Source organism: Sinocyclocheilus grahami, unplaced genomic scaffold (genome assembly GCF_001515645.1).
Source record: "Sinocyclocheilus grahami isolate Dianchi unplaced genomic scaffold, SAMN03320097.WGS_v1.1 scaffold98.1, whole genome shotgun sequence".
NCBI lineage: Eukaryota > Metazoa > Chordata > Actinopteri > Cypriniformes > Cyprinidae > Sinocyclocheilus > Sinocyclocheilus grahami.
The window spans coordinates 2207924-2215545 of record NW_015505277.1 but is presented as its reverse complement, the minus strand read 5'-3'; the positions used below and the strand labels follow the sequence as shown (position 1 = coordinate 2215545).

The following is a 7622-nucleotide window of genomic DNA, read 5'->3' as shown; positions in this document are numbered from 1 at the left end:
ATTATTTTGACGGTTCCCCAACAGACAAACTGACTATAAGTAACTTTGCAAGTACGTCAACATTCTACCAACCCTAACCTTAACCTAAGCCTACTAATACTCTAATGAGGGTTAGTTGACATGTAGTTTTATAGTTAATAGACTAGGAGGACCATCAAAATAAAATGTAACCTAACATATAAACATTGCGTTTTTTTCAGTTGAAATTATTAACTAGCTAACATCAAAATTAAATATTAGCCTCACATGGAACACTCAAATAACACTCCACACCTAACCACTTACAAGATGTAGTAATATACTGTGCAGATCTTAAATAAACAATGTCAATATCTATAGTCCATTATAAATGTAAAAATAGATTTTATATGGTGTTCATTGTGTGTTATAAATAATCATAATCTTAAAACTTATAACCACACATGTGTAAGCATTATAATGTATTATAATTGTTGTTATGATTATTTATAAGATGATATAACATATTATAAGGTATTTTATAATGCATTATAATGCCTTATGTATACCCTTATAATGTGTTATAAATATGGGCTTCATAGAAAGTGTTACCGGAATATTTTATTTGATTCAACATTACATTTATTACACATAAACATTTAGGCTACAACGGCCAAACATAAACTATGGAACATAAAATAATATAATTTGAGAAACATCTCAGTATGTTTGTTCATTCCTTATGAATACCCTTATAATGTGTATAAATATGGGCTTCATAGAAAGTGTTACCGGAATATTTTATTTGATTCAACATGACATTTATTACACATAAACATTTAGGCTACAACGGCCAAACATAAACTATGGAACATAAAATAATATAATTTGAGAAACATCTCAGTATGTTTGTTCATACTATGAAAGTCATTGGTAACTAAAATGTCTTTGTTACCAACTGTCTTCAAAATACCTTCTTCTATGTTCCACAAAAGAAGGGTTTGAAACAACATGAGGGTGAGTGAATGATGACATAATTTAAATTTGTTGGGTGAACTATCCCTTTAATGTTTTTATTGTTATTATTTTGAAATGATTCTGCAAACAAGAAACTAAACCTGCCAGCGAATATTTTATTTGATTCAACATTACATTTATTACACATAAACATTTAGGCTACAACGGCCAAACATAAACTATGGAACATAAAATAATATAATTTGAGAAACATCTCAGTATGTTTGTTCATACTATGAAAGTCATTGGTAACTAAAATGTCTTTGTTACCAACTGTCTTCAAAATACCTTCTTCTATGTTCCACAAAAGAAGGGTTTGAAACAACATGAGGGTGAGTGAATGATGACATAATTTAAATTTGTTGGGTGAACTATCCCTTTAATGTTTTTATTGTTATTATTTTGAAATGATTCTGCAAACAAGAAACTAAACCTGCCAGCACGTGGCACTGTCTTCATTAGATTCGTTCAAACGGCTGATTCATTCAGGAATTAAGTAAACGGCTTTCTTTATGAATGGGCCTTTGAATCATTGGTTCACACGATTCGTTCAAAACGTGGATTCATTCAGAAACTAAGCACCGCTGTGTTGCTCCGGGACACGCAACAATTCTGTTATGGCTTTAAAGGTAATTTGTTCTCTACAAAATTTAGCAAAAACACATATTGTGTTTGAAATATAACACAATATCAACGTCTTATTTACTCAACTGTTGTATAAAATCACATCCAAACTGGTATCAGGCCACTGGTATCTTTGTTGCAGATGAACGGGTCTTTAAAATTAATACTTTTTTTTTTTGTATTTATGTAGTGTATTGTTACAGTGAAGCAATAAGTCAGTCTTGATCACACTGTCTGTAAGTTGCTGTATACCGCAGATGGATTTTGTTCCAGCAACAAACATCAATTTTGTTCTTCTTTATACAGTATGTACATGACTGGAATAGCAATAAACTTGACTATGGTGTGTCCTCATTTAGATAGCAATGTAAATGTGTATGTTAACGACCATCTTCTTAAATGAGCCATTCCATACTTTATTGGATGTGCAGTATAATGGGAACAATGCACCAGATTAAACAAAGTGCTTTGATTCTCATAACAGGCTTTTAGCATCATTTTGTAACCATCATATCTGCAAGAACAAAAGTCAAAGAAATCACTCAGCATGTTTTTTTGTTTTTTTTTCATGAAAGTGAACACAATCTTGGTTATTTTAAATGAAATGACCCCCGTATACAATATAATTTCTTATATGAATATACTATTAGTATATATTTATATATATATATATAGAGAGAGAGAGAGAGAGAGAGAGAGAGAGAGAGAGAGCGAGCGAGAGAGAGTATTTTTTTTTCTTTCAATTTCTATGTTAAAAAAATGTTCAGGGTGGTTTTTAAGGTGTTGCCAACTGACCAAAAGGTCCAGCCCCATTTTTTTTTCAACTATTTTATCATCCACCATGCTAAAAACAGCCACAAATAATAGCACACTTCTCCTTAATAAACTGCATTATTATTCAGTAATATTCATGTCTGTAGCGGGAAGAGATGTTTTAATTAAATTACTCTTCATGTTTAATATTTATGGCAAAATCTTAACTATGCAATGAAAATAATAATGATTCTTTCTTTAACATTTAAAATATGCATGATTTTACAAATGACTACTAAATAAAGCATCTAAATAAGGATTTTAGATATGTGCTGCATGTTCATGAATTTAGTTTAGTATTCAAATTAATGAATACGTATTCAAACATGTTCAATAAACACGATTAGCTTTTAGTACATGTTGCATGCTTCCAATGACAAATAAACACATTCAAAACTCTAAATAAACCAGAATTGGTCCTACCTGATGCAGTGGATGAGAAATCACAGTTTCAGAGTGTGAGCCAAAGTGCATGAACTGCTCAAACAAGACGAGAAACAGTCAAAGCGCTTGACACTGACACACACATGAGCATGTACAAACACACAGCATGCCCACCCCCCACTGAGGAAAACATGGCTCACATCTCATGCATTTCCACTGAAGCTTCTTGTTAAGACCACCACTCCCCGTATACACCCACTCAGATTTAACACTCCTCCCATCTGAGTGGCACATCTGCAGCTCAGCGGTCAGTTATTTTATGCAGTCCTCCCATGCCATGAATCGTGCAAAGGCAAATCATGACATCTCTAATTGGCCTCCCCCAAAGATTTATTAATAGCACTGTCACCAACATGAGACATCGGAGATGAAGAGGAAATTGGTTGTCTCCTGTTCCTCTTCTGTCCTTCAAGATCAAATGTGACTTTTTTTCCATTGCTCCCCTAAAAAAAAACATGCGAGTACAAACTCTGTACTATGTGGCCGTTACGTCACTGATTGAGTGACGTACTGATGTACTGAGTGTACAAACTAAATGACTAAATAAATAAAAAGTAAATAAACAAACTAGAATGCTCGATGATCAAATCGGACATCTGAGACAGAGAAGAAAAGAAAACAAAGTAGGGAAGCAGAGGTCTGTTGGGAAGGTTGGAGCCGGCTGCGTGTAGACATGAGAAAGAACATGGAGAACTTGTTTGTGAGAGTTAGACGGACTGACCTATGAGGTCAGATCATCTGATCCAATTCTGCAGTCGGTAGATGTTCTTTCATGCCAGTTCAAATCCTGTTTATTTTTACAAGATCAGTGTGGGTAGTAAGCTCAGTGTGCTAAGATTTCAGATCAGTGAATCTAAAAAACAACCTTATTAAGAACCATATTCTCAAAATATTTTTGGTCCTGCTGAACACAGTGGAGTTTCTTTTGTGTCTTGATGGAGACGTGTGACTCTTCTGAAGTATTACATAAGTTGCTTTCTTTATTAAATGGATTTGCCATTACTCACTCTCATGTTGTTCCAAACCCAAACTTCATTATTTTTGTTTTCTTTGCACATAAAAAAAGTACTCTTGTAGCTTCATAATATTACAGTTGAACCACTGATGTCACGTGGAATATTTTAACGATGTCCTTACTACCTTTCTGGGCCTTGAATGTGTCAGTGCCAGGCAGAAAGCTTTTGGATATCATCAAAAATATCTTCATTTGTGTTCTGAAGATGAACAAAAGTATTACGGGTTTGGAACGACAGGAGGGTGAGTAATTAATGACATGAAATCTCTTTAAGGTAACATTTAGGTTTAGGGACCAATTCTCACTATTAACTAGTTGCTTATTAGCATGCATATTAATAGCATATTGGATGTTTATTAGTATTTATTACGTACATATTAAAGGGGTCATGAACTGCCTTTATTTTTATTTTGTACTGTTCTCCGAGGTCCACTCATAATGTTAAAAGATTTTTACATTAAAAAAAACATCATGATTTAGACATACTAGGCTATTTTTTTGTCCTGTTTTTGACCCCCTCATCAGAATGCTCTGTTTGAAAAGGTGTGGCGGATTGTAGACTTGGAAGTAAACACCCACTACTATGATTGGCTAAAGGCCGGGACACACCAAGCCGACTTCAAAGAACTAGAGGCGACAAAAGTCGACGGTGTTGTCGCCTCACGTCGGCAGCGTCGGACCAAAAAGCTGCGCTCGAACACACCGCACAGACTACAGCCGACGGCAAACTAACACGTGCGTTCTGCGCATGCGTGAGAGGAATTAACTGTCTATATTAGCAGCTATCTATAGTATATATTCGTCATTCAAAAGGAGAAACTGAAACAAAGATAGACAAGATAAATGCAGATATGCGAAATGTAAACAAAGCAGCACTTGCTTACCATTTTGAATATCAGTAACGTTGATAACTTTAATCATTTTCAGCGGCTCATGTTGTTATGAAAACATTCGCGTATTAAAATAATTGGGAAAGATCACATAACATTTAAACAGCCTTCTGTCTGTATGTACGTGCTTGTTTTCATCCCTTTCGCTTTAATTCTCGGGCACTGACTCGTTCGCTAAACTGAACATCCAATCAGAGCTCTCATTTGCGCAGACGGTCCCGACGGCCCCGAAGCCGATACAACATGTTGAATTGGGCAAACTGCTGCCGACGTGAGCCCGACAAAAGCCGATGAGTGGAACACACCAAACAAACTAGCCCGACCATCATCAAATGATCTGTTTATCAGACAAAACAATAGTGATCATGTAATAAAACCAGTTACTCACACTTGTGTGTTTGCGAAACTACTGTCGGATCCAATAGTCGGCACAGCATCGTCTTTTAGTTGTAATCTTTCTGAAAATACTGCATCAAATTGTGCTTTGTTTGTAAATAAACCCATGGAGAAATAAGTGACCAAAGGACCAAGTTCCTACTGGAACTTAATTAAAAATAAAGTTCATTCACTCTTTCCTAACGTTGGGCTCAGAAGGAAGGCAATGCTTAATTTTTCCACAACTTGGCACTGCACAGTATCTTGTTGTCTTCGGAGCCATCTTGTTCGCTTGGTTTCTGCGTAGACCTGTGTTCGCCTCTTGTTATTTACACTACATACGCGAATCGGTGGGCGGGGCTAAACAGGTAGTGATGTCAAAGCAGGCGTTGATCTTCTGTGGGGGCGGTGCTTATCTACACTATTACATCATAGAGTGGTACATTCCACAAGCTGTTTTGGAAAACTGCTTTCAATATAAGTTGTATTTAGACTAACAAGAATGTTTTGAGTTCTGAAACTTACAGGATGTTATTATAGTACAGTATATGTCAAAAGATTAAGGACATTTTGGTCTCTCAGTTCATGTCCCCTTTAATGCCCTATTCTATATGACCATATTTTAGATTTCTTAATACTACCCCATACCTAAGCTTAACTAACTTACTATTAATAAGCAGCAAATTATGATTTTATTGAAGCAAAAATCATAGTTAATAGTTAGTTAACAGTGAGAATTGGTCCCCAAATTAAAGTGCAACATACACTGAACAAAATTATAAACGCAACACTTTTGTTTTTGCCCCCATTTTTCATGAGCTGAACTCAAAGATCCCAACAACCTGATCAACTCTATGCAAAGGAGATGTGTTTCACTGCGTGAGGAAAATGGTGGTCACACCAGATACTGACTGGTTTTTGGACCCCCCTTGACCACCCAATACAGTAAAACTGCACATTTTAGAGTGGCCTTTTATTGTGGCCAGCCTAAGGCACACCTGTGCAATAATCATGCTGTCTAAATAGCATCTTGATATGCCACACCTGTGAGGTGGATGGATTATCTCAGCAAAGGAAAAGTGCTCACTAACACAGATTTAGACAGATTTGTGAACAATATTTGAGAGAAATAGGCCTTTTGTGTACATAGAAAAGTCTTAGATCTTTGAGTTCAGCTCATGAAAAATGGGGGCAAAAACAAAAGTGTTGTGTTTATAATTTTGTTCAGTGTAATTGGATAATCACAGCAGTTTGTTCTCCATACCTTTGGGTAATGGTAGAATAGCGAATAATTTGAATAATTAGAACAATGTTAGAATAATTATGCTCCACCAGGGGGGGAAACAGTTTGTTTTATGGAGATCTTAAAAGGGATAATTCACCCAAAAAAGAAAATAGTGTCCTTACAATTTGTTCCAAACCTGTAGGAGTTTCTTTCTTCTGTTGAACACAGAAGAAGACAGTTTGAAGAATGTTGGTAACCAAACAGAACCAAAACCAAAAAAACATTGACATCAATGTTAATATATGAGTGGTAAGTTGACTACATTTTATCCGACGTTAATTGCCAAAGTACTATAACTTGATTAGACGAAGAAAAGCAAGTTGTTGGCTCTCTTTCCAGGTATCTTAAGGTTAAATTCAACCGAAAATAATAATTCAGTCCTCAAATACTGACCCTCATGCCGGTCCAAATCCATAAGACTTTTTATGATGGGTTTATTTACTTTTTGAAACTTGTATTTGTTTTCTTCGGCACTAACTGTGAAATAAGATTGTCTTAGATCATTAATGTCTGGTGGTTTTCCAAGGCACAGCAACAGAGTGGATTACACAAGATATGGTATCTTCAGACACAAAAACTCACAAAAAAACTAGGTATATCAACAGTGAAAATGGCAAACATTGAGAAAAAGCAGCTGCATATTACAAACAATTGCATTATAGGAGACTGGCACTTTGCATTAAACCCAGCCAAAATAAATTATGTGAGGATGTGAAGGTTGGTTTTATCACCTTCCCAAACGTTTCTCACATCCCCTCATGAGTGTAGTTGAATGCAAACGTATTTCTCTTAACTTGTGTGTGTGGTGTGGATTCAACTGATAGCATATAAGAAAAAAGGAAACAAGCAATGAGGTCAATAGCTTAAACAATGAGGACAAGTTTGCTTAAGATTCAATAAGGCAGGCGCTTAAATATTTGCCAAAACAGGTAAATGATATGATTACTCCATTTTTTTCACCTTTGTTTGATTGACACTTTACACTAATTTTGCTAAATTTGTTTATGCTTTAAAATTACTCTCTCTCTATATACATATATATTGAATGAGATCATCAATATGTTACATAAAACAGCACTTCACATACATTTAGAAAAAAACAAAAAAAAAAACAGTTGAACAATAAGCATTTTATTTCATTGGATTGTAGAGAAAATATATATTTTTTTCTAAAGTCTCCATTTATTGAAAGTGCCATATG

The 7622-nt window shown here is 35.1% G+C and overlaps 1 protein-coding gene across 1 annotated transcript in view; it reads right to left on the bottom strand.

The window, feature by feature from the left end:
• Positions 1 to 2962, bottom strand: part of LOC107588039 (type-1 angiotensin II receptor A-like) — a 17651-nt gene extending 14689 nt beyond the window's left edge. The window contains exon 1 of the mRNA XM_016276031.1: positions 2836 to 2962. The gene's annotated coding sequence lies outside the window, so the exon portion shown is untranslated. The remainder of the gene's footprint in view (positions 1 to 2835) is intronic.
• Positions 2963 to 7622: the final 4660 nt, after the last annotated feature.